Genomic DNA, 12,140 nt, shown 5'->3' with positions numbered 1-12,140 from the left:
CGCGGTTTTAAGAGAGAACATGTCTAGTTTGAAGGCCAAGTGGCCGACGCTTCATCCGCTGGCGTTGAATTTTTTTTGTACACTCCAGAAAAACCATTACATGATCTATGTAAAAACATGGCATCTTTTGGAGTCCGTTTGCTATATTTAAACCATTAAGTGTGTTTCTAGACATTTAACGAATATAATTCAAAATTGAACTGTAAGTACTTGAAAACTTTATAAAAAATCGATTGGAAAATCATATTTGTGTTCTTGAGTCTATGTTAGGCCTTATGCAAGAAAAGGAAAGTATTTACAAACGCGAGGGGGCCAAGACTCGGCCTTGAACTTGGAGTTTTTTCATTTTTTTTTAATTTTGAAAAATGCTAATAAACTCGGAAAAAGTTGAAACTTGGCAAGTAGGAAGAAATCTAACCAATGTTTGTTGGCAAAAAAAATCAGAACTTTTCATGATTTATTTCTCTGTTTTTACTATTTTCGAATGAGCATAGAAAACACACAATTTGCCTGCTGCATACTTCATCCTTATTGCTTGGAAAGAAACGACCCAGATCAGTGATATGGCAGGCATCCCACATTAAACCCATTAACAGTCGCACAATGTGCGCCCTCTCGCTGCATCCACGTCGGATAAGAAACGACAAAACGAACGCGGCCGGATCGGTCAAGTCGCTAGGATTGGCCTAACCTAACCCGGGTGCCGCTCACGACTCCACGAGGCCATGACGCCTTCCCTCTTTGCCGCCGCCTCCTCCTCTCCTCTTCCCTCTTTCTCCCACGCTACCTCTCGCCCGCCGCCGCCTTCCCCATCCCAGATTCTTCTCCTCCGCCGTGCCATGGTGCTCCCCTATGATCGATGCGCCATCGGGTTCCGCTGTTCTCTAAACTTCGTTTGGGTGCCGGGGTGGTGGTCTTAGGAGGAGGAGAGGAGGAAGAAGAGGAGGAGCAGGAGAGCCCCGCAGGTGCAGGGGAGGCCGTTCGTGGTGGAGAGGGCATTGACGACGGCCGTCCCAGTGGCGCTGCTGAAGGTGGGCGAGGCGCTGCGCGCGCCCCGGCGGCTGTTCACGGAGGATGCGTGGCGGCGTACGCCGGGGTGAGCGGCGACCGCACCCCCGTCCACCTGGACAACGCCTTCGCGCGCGGGACGGGCGGGTTCCAGCGCGGCCGCGTGGTGCACGGCATGCTCGTCGCCTCCTTCTTCCCCGCCCTCATCGCCTCCCACGTCGTACGCTCCTTTCCTTCCCCTCTCTGCCATTCCGCCGAACGGCTGGCGGGCATGGCGCCCGGTCGATGGGATCCCGCCCTGATCTGACGGCTGCTTCTCGTCTTCATGCAGCCTGGAGCCGTGTACGTGAGCCAGTCTCTCAAGTTCACGGCGCCGGTGCACGTCGGAGACGAGGTGGTCGCGCAGGTGCAGGCGCTCCACATCAAGGCCACCGGCGCAAGGCACGTGTACTACTACCACTACTACGTAGCGCCATTTTTGTATCTCCTCTTCTTTCTAGCATTGCGCCTGCTGAGAACTAATAGTAATGCTATATCTGTTGGGCAGCGTCAAGTTCGCCACCAAGTGCTTCACGGACGATGAGGAGACTCTCGCCATTGACGGCGAGGCCATGACTTTTCTGCCCACGCTGCAGCTCAGCGCAGAGGCAATCGAGTGACAAGTATGTTGATTAGAACCATTTCGAATGGGACGACTTTTATTTCATGATGAACCATTTCACCTTCGCATAAACTTCGGGGCCGGGGAACATGAGATTGCAGCTTTGTCGGTAATATTTCGTTGCAGTCTTCCTGTTATGATTGATAGCATGAGCAAAGAGTAGTAGATCACTTCAGTTTTCTGAACATTCAATGGGCTGGGTGTACATGCCGACTGTGATAGGAACTGAAGAATTTCAACAGGTTAACTTGAATCACTAGGCATATTCAGTACTAGATCACTTCAGTCTGCTCAGTACTACTTCTTGCTGCTGCTCCATACTATTTCTGCCGTTGCTCTATTGTGGAGAGAGGAAGAAAGGAAATAACTCGGTCTGCTTAGTTCACAAAATAACAAATCTGAATCTTTTACATTTAAACTGAAATCTTTTAGGAACTCAAGAATTTCAACAGAATAACTTGAACCACCACTACAGGAATCAGCTTCTTTGCCGTCCACCATGGCGGACGGCAAAGGCATAGATCACGGACGGCAAAAATCACAAACTTTTCGGATGAACACGTGCCAGCAAAGGCCTTCTTTGTCGTCCGCTTATTAGAAACGGACGGCAAAGGATTACGCCGTCCATCATCCTTGGCCAGCAGACGGCAAAGACATCGGACGGCAGTGCGATGGCGTGACAGCCGTTAGGGGGTTAACGGCGCTCTTTGTCGTCTGCCAGCGGCCGGCAAAGAGTCAAAGCCCTTTGCCGTCCGCTGACAGACGACAAAGAGCCCAGCTAGGCAGCACTGGAACCTGCCATGTGGCCCGCTATGCCGTCCGCCAGTGCACGGCAACGTGATTTGAATCTTTGCCGTCCGCTGGCAGACGGCAAAGTGACCAAATAGGCAGCCAGTGTTCCTAGGTTTTACAGGTAGCTGCCACGTGTCCACTTTGCCGTCTGCTAGCAGACGGCGAAGCTCTTTGCCGTCTGCTAGCGGACGGCAAAGATGCTACATATCCCCTGTTTTTATTTGAATTCATTTAATTTCACAGGAATTCACACACAGATATACATATTATTTTTTCACATGCACATCAGACATATGATGTATCCAACACATAGCTCCGTCCATGAAAACATACATACATAATAAGAAACAGAGTTCCATCCATACATATTACAGTAACATCACAATGTTCATCCAACACATTGTTCCATGCATCCATATAACAAGTTTCACATTTTTCATCGATACAAACGAAAAAAAGAAAAGGGAAACAAGAACTCCATCCATGCAAACTTCCATATAGTGAATTAAATCTGCAAAATGGGAAACAAGAAAGTTAGAAGAAGAAGACTAGAATCAGAAGAAGAAGAAGAAAATGAAGAAGAAGAAGAAGTAAGCATACTTAGGTAAAATGGAGCTAACCTACCTAATTGTGCCATTTTTGAGTGAACTAAGCATATTATGCCATTTTTGATATAACTTAGAGCTAACTTCATTTTGGAGAAGAAGAAGAAAACTAGAAGAAGAAGATCTTCTTCTTCTTCTTCTTTTCTTCCTATTCCTTTTTTTCTTCCTCTTCCTTGATTTTCTTCATCTTATTATGTCATTTGTGGACTAAATAGGCTAAATTATGTCATAAATGGACTAAATAGGCTTAATAAGAAGAAAAATGCCATTTTTGAGCTTACCTAGCTAATTATGCCATTTTTGAACTAACTAAGCATATTATGAGATATAACTTAATTAGAGCTAACTTCATTTTGGAGAAGAAGAACTTCTTCTTCTTCTTCTACTTCTTCTTTTCTTCCTATTCCTTCTTTCCTTCCTCTTCCTTGATTTTCTTCATCTTATTATGTCATTCGTGGACTAAATAGGCTAAATTATGTCATAAATGGACTAAACACGCTAAATAAGAAGAAAAATACCGTTATCACGGAGGTGTAGGAATGGTCGGGGCTTCGCCAGTGCCAGACGGATGTGAAGGGCCGGTCGGGGTTCCAGCATTGGCAGAAGGAGTGGTTGATGCTTGTCGGGAGCCGTGCTGCACCAAAGATCATTTCCAGTAATGTCTCGTTAGCAAGTTCGCAAACTGAAATGTGAATAGTAGTAAGCAACGACCATTCAAATCAAACTCACCGTGGTCGCCGGAGCAGTCTGGGGCATCGGCGGAGGGGCCTGACCGTTTTTCTCGCACATGGTCTACACATTTGGTTCTCACGAGTCAGTCATATTAGATAGTAATGCAAACATTACGTGCATGATTGGGCTAATATGCACGAGAAACGTACCACGATGAGCTTGTATAGGGCCCGGTTAGCGCTGTCGTTCCGGTTCCTCTCCTCCTCCAACAGCTTAGCGGTCCTCTCCTCCATCTCCCTCTCCCTCTCCGCCGCCTCCCTTTGTGCCTCCCTTTTTGCCTCCTCCACAAGCTCCTTCGTCTTCAATCTCTCTTTCTCAACAATAGCCTGCAACACACCACTCCTCGTTAGCATTGTAATCATCAACGGACGCACACACAATGTAATGGAGGAAAGGTGAGAGAGTCCTTATAACTAACCACCATGGCGATCTCCGCGGGCCGTGCACGAGGCATTATCTCAGGATCAGAGCTACTTAGGCGCTTCTTGATCTGCGGGAGAGTCTTAGGACAACGTATCAGTCCATCACCAATGGCTAGAGAGCCATGGGACCTCCCGCCACCAGATATCATCACCAGCTCTGTATCAAAAGGATCCTCGCTCGGGTTAAAGTCCTCCCCTTTCCTCGCCTTCCCCTCGGATCTGTACTTCACAAGCTTGTGGTGGGAGGTCTTGTTGGTGAAGCTCTGTGGATTATCTAGGTCAGACTCCGTGAATGGCTTGGCCTTCTTGTATGGGGCCATATGGGCCATGCCATAGAGGTCGAACAGACCTGGCACAGGGTTCTTGTGGTGGTGCTCCTGAGAGAGAGGAACAAAATATTAGTTAAGGGCTCAAGCTAGCATGAAGAATGATATTGCTATGTAAATAGGTCATTTTGGAGCTAAGAAAGGTTATTATGTCATTTTCGAGGAAAATAAACTAAGTTTAGGTCATTTTTTAGGTAACCAAGATTATTATGCCATTTTTGACCAAAGTATGCTAATTATGTCATTATTGAGCTATCCAAGGTTATTATGTCATTTTAGAGCTAACTATAGCATATTTAGGCATTCTATAGAGCTATCTAAGGTTATTATGTCATTTTAGAGCTAATTATGTCATGAATGAACTAGCTAAGATTAGTTTAGGTCGGTATTGAGCTATCGATGGTAGTTATGCCATTTTTAACTGACTAAAGCATATTAAGTCATTTTATAGAGATATCTAAGGTTATTATGTCATTTTAGAGCTAAATATGTCATAAATGAACTATCTAGCATGAAGAATGAATTGCATGAATCATGTAGCAAACCACATACCCAGTTATCCCCCTACTCAAACAGGTTGGAGCTCCCTTGATGGTGTGGCACACCTTCCATTTGGTCGCGCTTATCCTTGGCCCTTTGGTGTTCGACTTTCCATTGGGCAGAGCACCACGCATCCACCAATGCCTCCCAACAGTCCATCTTATCCACACACCATCTCGGGGGCACCTAAGTGAGTCAAGAGAAATTTCAACGCTACGCCTACGAATCAAATCAAGAAAACTAAGTTCAAGGCCTTAAGAATAGGTAATTACCTGCATGTACTTCTCCTTACTCAGAAACTTGTCGCGACACTTCTGCTTGCCCCTCCTAATACCCTTCGAGGCGTAGTAGTCTCGAACGGCCTGCACCCGAGCCTCGTGCCTTAAGTTTTGAAGTAGGCGCTTGCACTCGTTTTCGACAACCATACACACTGCCTCCTACTCCCCCTCTGAAACCCTGTAGAAGGTCTGCAATCAAACAAGACAACACTGATTAGTACAATCACTAGGTAGTGTTGATTTTTAATTTTGTAAAGGAGAAATTACCCAAAACCGACGGAACACAATATCGGCCACCGTCTCGCACAAGACACCGTCGACCCTCTCCTCCGGCGGGGCCGGGGAAACCGAGTACAGCTCCCAGGTCAGTGCTAGCTGTGGAACCTGACCCTCACCGGGCAACGTGACCCACCCAGGGAAGTGCTGCCGGCAAAGCACACCAAGGACCTGGTTGGGCATACGGGAACCACGGGGGCGTACCCAGCCCCTGCAGTATGACAAGGCCAACGCATTAGATATTAATTTGAAGGAACATGAAGGCAAAAGGTTAAAAAATAGTAAATGCACTTACTTCAACCCTTTAGGCGCAATCAACCACCTCTGGTCGGGGGTTGTCGGCATGGGCGGGAGCTTTGTACAGCCACGCTTGTAGACCTTCTTGCCCTTCTCAACCAGCTCGTCGTCGTTGTAGCTATCTTCTGAAAAGGTGTCCTCGCTACCATCCTCCGAGCCACTAGCCTCCGGAGTCTCGTGGGAAGAAGACTCCGGGGCCTGGGACTAAGATCCCGTGACCGAAGTCTTCTGGGACGAAGACCCCGTGACCGGAGTCTTCTGGGACGAAGACTCTAGGACCGGACTCACGTGGGGCGAAGGGTCGGCGACCCGAGTCTGGTGGGGTGAAGGATCAGCGACCGGAGGCTCATGGACCGGAGTCCGAGGGTCCACGTAAGACGGAGCACTCCTGTGGTCGGGTGAATCAGCTGAGGGTGGCGGCGAGGAAGGCGTAGTAGCCTTCCTACCTCTCCCACTGCCACGTCCACCTCTACCATCCTTCTTCATCCTCCCCCGACCTCTCCTAGCCGTAGAAGAAGCGCCCGCCGCAGCTGTCTGCATACCGTCCTGCACCGCTCTCCGGAGGGGCTGCGCTGCAATAATGCAACCACCCCTCCCAGTAGCGCTCGCAGGAGGCTCGGGGCACTCTGGACCCTTGCCCACCATTCTGTCAACACCTGCAATGACAAAAAGAAAACGAAATTAGTACAACATAAAAAAATTGGATACCTCACATGAACATAATAATATGTATATAATTTAAGTGTATCATAATCATGAACATAATAAAAATACACCTGATCAACACAAACTGACACCCGCCAGCCACTTCTATGCAAAGCACGTCGGAAGAACCAGTCTCGCGTAAGCGTACGCGTAATGTCGATCCGGGCCGCTTCATCCAACAATACCGCCGAACCAAAGTATGACATGCTGGTAAGCAGTATGACTTGTATCGCCCACAACTCACTTGTGTTCTACTCGTGCATATAACATCAACGCATAAAACCAGGCTTGGATGCCACTGTTGGGGAACGTAGTAATTTCAAAAAAATTCCTACACACACGCAAGATCATGGTGATGCATAGCAACGAGAGGGGAGAGTATTTTCTATGTACCCTCGTAGACCGAAAGCGGAAGCGTTAGCACAACGCGGTTGATGTAGTCGTACGTCTTCACGATCCGACCGATCCAAGTACCGAACGTACGACACCTCCGAGTTCAGCACACGTTCAGCTCGATGACGTCCCTCGAACTCTGATCCAGCCGAGCTTTGAGGGAGAGTTTCGTCAGCACGACGGCGTGGTGACGATGATGATGTTCTACCGACGCAGGGCTTCGCCTAAGCTCCGCTATGATATTATCAAGGTGTAATATGGTGGAGGGGGGCACCGCACACGGCTAAGAGATCAAGAGATCAATTGTTGTGTCTATGGGGTGCCCCCCTGCCCCCGTATATAAAGGATCAAAGGGGGAGGTGCGGCCAGCCTTGGGGAGCGCCAGGAGGAGTCCTACTCCCACCGGGAGTAGGACTCCCCCCTTTTCCTAGTTGGATTAGGACTTGGGAGGGGGGAAAGAGAAGAGGGAGAAGAAGGAAGGGGAGCGCCGCCCCCTTCTCCTTGTCCTATTCGGACTGGGGGGAGGGGCGCGCGGCCCAGCCCTAGCCGCCTCTCCTCTCTTCCAACTAGGCCCACTAAGGCCCATTATGTTGCCGGGGGGTTCCAGTAACCTCCCGGTACTCCGGTAAAATCCCGATTTCACCCGGAACACTTTTGATATCCAAACATAGGCTTCCAATATATCAATCTTTATGTCTCGACCATTTCGAGACTCCTCGTCATGTCCGTTATCACATCCGGGACTCCGAACAACCTTTGATACATCAAAACATATAAACTCATAATATAACTGTCATCGAAACGTTAAGCGTGCGGACCCTACGGGTTCGAGAACTATGTAGACATGACCGAGACACGTCTCCGGTCAATAACCAATAGCGGAACCTGGATGCTCATATTGGCTCCCACATATTCTACGAAGATCTTTATCGGTCAGACCACATAACAACATACGTTGTTCCCTTTGTCATCAGTATGTTACTCGCCCGAGATTCGATCGTCGGTATCTCAATAACTAGTTCAATCTCGTTACCGGCAAGTCACTTTACTCGTTCCGTAATACATCATCCCGCAACTAACTCATTAGTTACAATGCTTGCAAGGCTTATAGTGATGTGCATTACTGAGTGGGCCCAGAGATACCTCTCCGACAATCGGAGTGACAAATCCTAATCTCGAAATACGCCAACCCAACAAGTACCTTTGGAAGCACCTGTAGAGGACCTTTATAATCACCCAGTTACGTTGTGACGTTTGGTAGCACACAAAGTGTTCCTCCGGTAAACGGGAGTTGCATAATCTCATAGTCATAGGAACATGGATAAGTCATGAAGAAAGCAATAGCAACATACTAAACGATCGAGTTCTAAGCTAACGGAATGGGTCAAGTTAATCACATCATTCTCCTAATGATGTGATCCCGTTAATCAAATGACAACTCATGTCTATGGCTAGGAAACATAACCATCTTTGATCAACGAGCTAGTCAAGTAGAGGCATACTAGTGACACTTTGTTTGTCTATGTATTCACACATGTATCAAGTTTCCGGTTAATACAATTCTAGCATGAATAATAAAAATTTATCATGATATAAGGAAATAAATAATAACTTTATTATTGCCTCTAGGGCATATTTCCTTCAGGTGCTGGCCGGGCGGAGGGGGCGCTGGGCGGTGGTGGCGATGAGGCCGCAGGGCTCCGGGGCGGCGGGGTGGTGCTGCGGCAGGGTGGTGCGGCGACAGCGTGGGGGGCGGCGGCGGGGCGGCGCTGGCCGGGCGGATGGGGGCGCCGGGCGGTGGTGGCAACGGGGCCGCAGGGCTCCGGGGCGGCGGGGTGTTGCTGCGGCGGGGTGGGGTGGCGGCAGTGTCCGGGCGGTTGCGGTGTTGGATGGCGGCGTTGCGGGCGCGGGCGCGGTTGAGTTGGGGGCGCGGGCGTGGTTGAGTTGGGAGAGAGGGGAGAGAGAGGGGGGTGGGACCGGAGAGAAAGAGAGCAAGAATAGGAGGGGGGAGACGGCCGTTAGCTAGGTCATTTCTTTGCCGTCCGCCAGCGGACGGCAAAGGTCCAGAAGGCAGACGGCAAAGAAGCTGACCTAGCCACGCCGTGCCCTGTGGGGCCCACCTGGCCCTTTGCCATCTGCCTTCTAGCTCTTTGCCGTCAGCTGGCTGACGGTAAAGAAACAGCGGACGACAAATAGACTTTTTGCCATCTGCACATTCTTTGTCGTCCGCTATGTGGAAGCGGACGGCAAAGAGGTGGCAGACGGCAAATTACCAGATTCCAGTAGTGCACTAGGCTGCAACCCGAGAAGATGTGTTCTCTCTTTCCCTCCAAAACTGAGCAACAGCACACTTCAGATGTCTAGTGAACAATTTTACGAAAAGTCAACATGTTTAGAAATCACATACCTACCACTTCAAGGAGAAAAAACTATAGAATTGATGGCCGCCTTTAGAACTGTTCTGGCTCAGGAACAGTAGGCATTGTTGGCACCCTGATAACATTATGCTCCATCTCGCATACAGGGTTAGTAATTTTAGCAAATACTTTTTGTCAGGGGTTGGGTGCGACATATGCCAATGGATGGCTTATCATGGTGGGAGCGAGTAGAACGTCGCCGGTGCCTGGAAGCGGGATGAGGCATAGACACAAACGCCGGCGCACTTTACCCAGGTTCGGGGCTCTCCTAGGAGATAACACCCCTAGTCCTGCTCTGCGGGGTTTCCGCATGATCACTAAGGCACTAGTGAGTACAATGGTGCTCCTCGAGCTATATGCTAGAGGTAGGAGAAGGTCGGGCTTGCTCTCCTCTCCCGTAGGCGTGAATCTAATTCTAACGGGTTGGAACCTTTTGCATGGGTGCCCTGGAGGGTTTATATAGGCCTACCCCCCAGGGGTACAACGGTAATCTGGCCGGGCGTAGGACCCGGCAGTCAGTCTCTCTGGTCGTCGGCTTCCCCGCCGGCTGCTGGGGCCCGTCGCCTGGTGGGTCCCGCGGTCTAGTCTGGTACGGAGCCGACAGGCCGCTCCCGCTGCTCGCGGGTCTTGCCGGCTGCTGATTACTGTAGCCGTGATGCTAATGGCGCTTGCTTGGTCAGGGGAGCGTGGCTACAGTCCCGCCGCCTGGCAGGAGATCACTGTAGCCACTCCGGGTCTTATCTGGTTAATGGCGCACGGGCCCCGAGGAAGGAACGTGCCGCCTGCTAGGAGCCGGCCTCCCTCGGGTCCGACTGGTGAGGCTTCTCCTGTCTTCCGGGCTCCCGCTGCCTGGTAGGGCCCGCCGTCTTCTGGCCGTACCGACAGGCGGTCGTGGGAGCAGGGCCCCGCCTGACAAGAGTGACGTCAGGGGTGGAGTGGCAATAGTGCCGCGCCGGGCGGAGATCTCCGCCTGTACGGAGCACTGTGACCACGCCCGGCCCTGGATACGGGGGTGATGGGCTACACTGTAGCCTTGCATTGTCTTGTCTTCTTAATGGGGGCGCAGACTTCGAGGGCGCCATGGGCTGACTGCTAGGAGCCGGCCTCTCCGGAGGCCGTCTGCTAGGAGTCAGCCCGTCTTGGAGCCGCCTTCCTGAACATGGCCATTTTCTGGCAGTCGGCCGTTCGGCCAGCCGGCCACCAGAAGGCGGCACTTCGTCTTGACGTCTTGAGGGGCGTAGCCGGCCCCGATGTCTTGAAAGGTTCTGGGACTCGGGTTAGACTACCCGTGGCCCATTACTCTGACAGTAGTCCCCGAAGCTGGTGAGGCGCCGCGGCTGAGGAGCCGAGGAGCCTCAACAGTTTCCTGCTCCGGATGCTCTAGAAGGAAGCTTCATCAGACTCCTAGCAAGTCGGCTGGCAGGAGTCGGCCACGTCCAGTCGGGTTTGTCTGAAACTTCGAACGCAACGGCGGGAACTAGGTGGTGTGTTGCTAATCTTCTAGGCCCGCCGCCCGTCGTGGGCATGCCACATGGCGTCAGCCAGCCAGGCCAGCCTGCCAGCCCACGCGCGTGATGGGACGCGACTGTAGACTGGGCCCGCCATCACCGGGCCTCGGCACGCGAGCGGATCCGCTGCGGCCGAGGCGGGCGGTTGGGTTTCCCCGCGGAGTTACTGCGCGCAGTAACTCGCGCGATAAAGGTGGGGACGTGGGGTCGTGGGCACAGTTAATCCCACGATCCCACGCCCGCCCCCTCGGCTTCATAGCCCATAGGCTATAAGTAGGGGGAGGAGAGGGGGCGGCAGAGCACGCGCGCCCCTCCACCCCGCTCTTGCCTCCTTCTTTTTCCTCTTGTCGCAGCGCCCCCGAGCCATGCCGGAGTGCCGCCGCTATTCCTCTCCATTGTGCTCATCCGCCCCGAGCCCTCTTGACCCCGCTCCACTCTCAGCTCCCCTCCACGCCATTTTCTTCGTCGAGCTCTCCATGGCGCGCGAGCGAGGAGGAGACTGGGACGGGTCGAATGTCAATGAAGACCATATCACTTTCCTCCGCGAGACGCGGCGTCTCCCCGGCGCGGGCTACGTGAAGGGGCGCGTGCCGCCGGAGGGAGAGATCTCGCCAGTGCCGGGGGAGGGCGAGCGGGTCGTCTTCTTCTCGCACTTCATCCGCGGCTTCGGCCTGCCGGCGAGCGGCTTTCTCCGCTTGTTTCTCGAGTTTTATCACCTCCAGCCACATCACATCACACCCAACACCGTGATGCTCCTAGCCGCCTTCGTCACGATGTGCGAAGGCTACCTCAGCATCCTCCCCACCATCGCACTGTGGGGAGCATTCTTCTACACCAAGCTGGGCACCTCCGTCCGGGAGGTGGCTGCCCAGTATGGCGCCTTCGTCGCGGTTCGCCGGCCGTCGCCGAAGAATGCCTTCCCCACCATCAAGCTGTGTGGAGAACATGGACCCGGCCGTCGACTTCATCAACCTGCCGGCCTATGAAGCCGGCCCGCCGGCCGAGCCTCGGGCCAGCTGGGGCTACAAGCCGGAGCCGGTATCAGCAGACGGCGCCGCCGCCATCCAATGACTCCGGGAGCTAACCAACACCGAAGGCTTCAAGGCGTCCGACTTGTCTGTTGCCTTCGTTGCGCACCGGGTTCTCCCGCTCCAAGGCCGGCCGCACCTGATCAGCCGGA

At 52.1% G+C, this 12,140-nt stretch overlaps 1 pseudogene; it reads left to right on the top strand.

Annotated features, from left to right (window-relative positions):
* Window positions 1–725: 725 nt before the first annotated feature.
* Window positions 726–1,919, top strand: LOC109759295 (3-hydroxyacyl-[acyl-carrier-protein] dehydratase, mitochondrial-like; annotated as a pseudogene).
* Window positions 1,920–12,140: the final 10,221 nt, after the last annotated feature.

Source organism: Aegilops tauschii, chromosome 2, assembly GCF_002575655.3.
Source record: "Aegilops tauschii subsp. strangulata cultivar AL8/78 chromosome 2, Aet v6.0, whole genome shotgun sequence".
Classification (NCBI taxonomy): domain Eukaryota; kingdom Viridiplantae; phylum Streptophyta; class Magnoliopsida; order Poales; family Poaceae; genus Aegilops; species Aegilops tauschii.
This window is presented reverse-complemented; position numbering and strand designations above follow the sequence as displayed.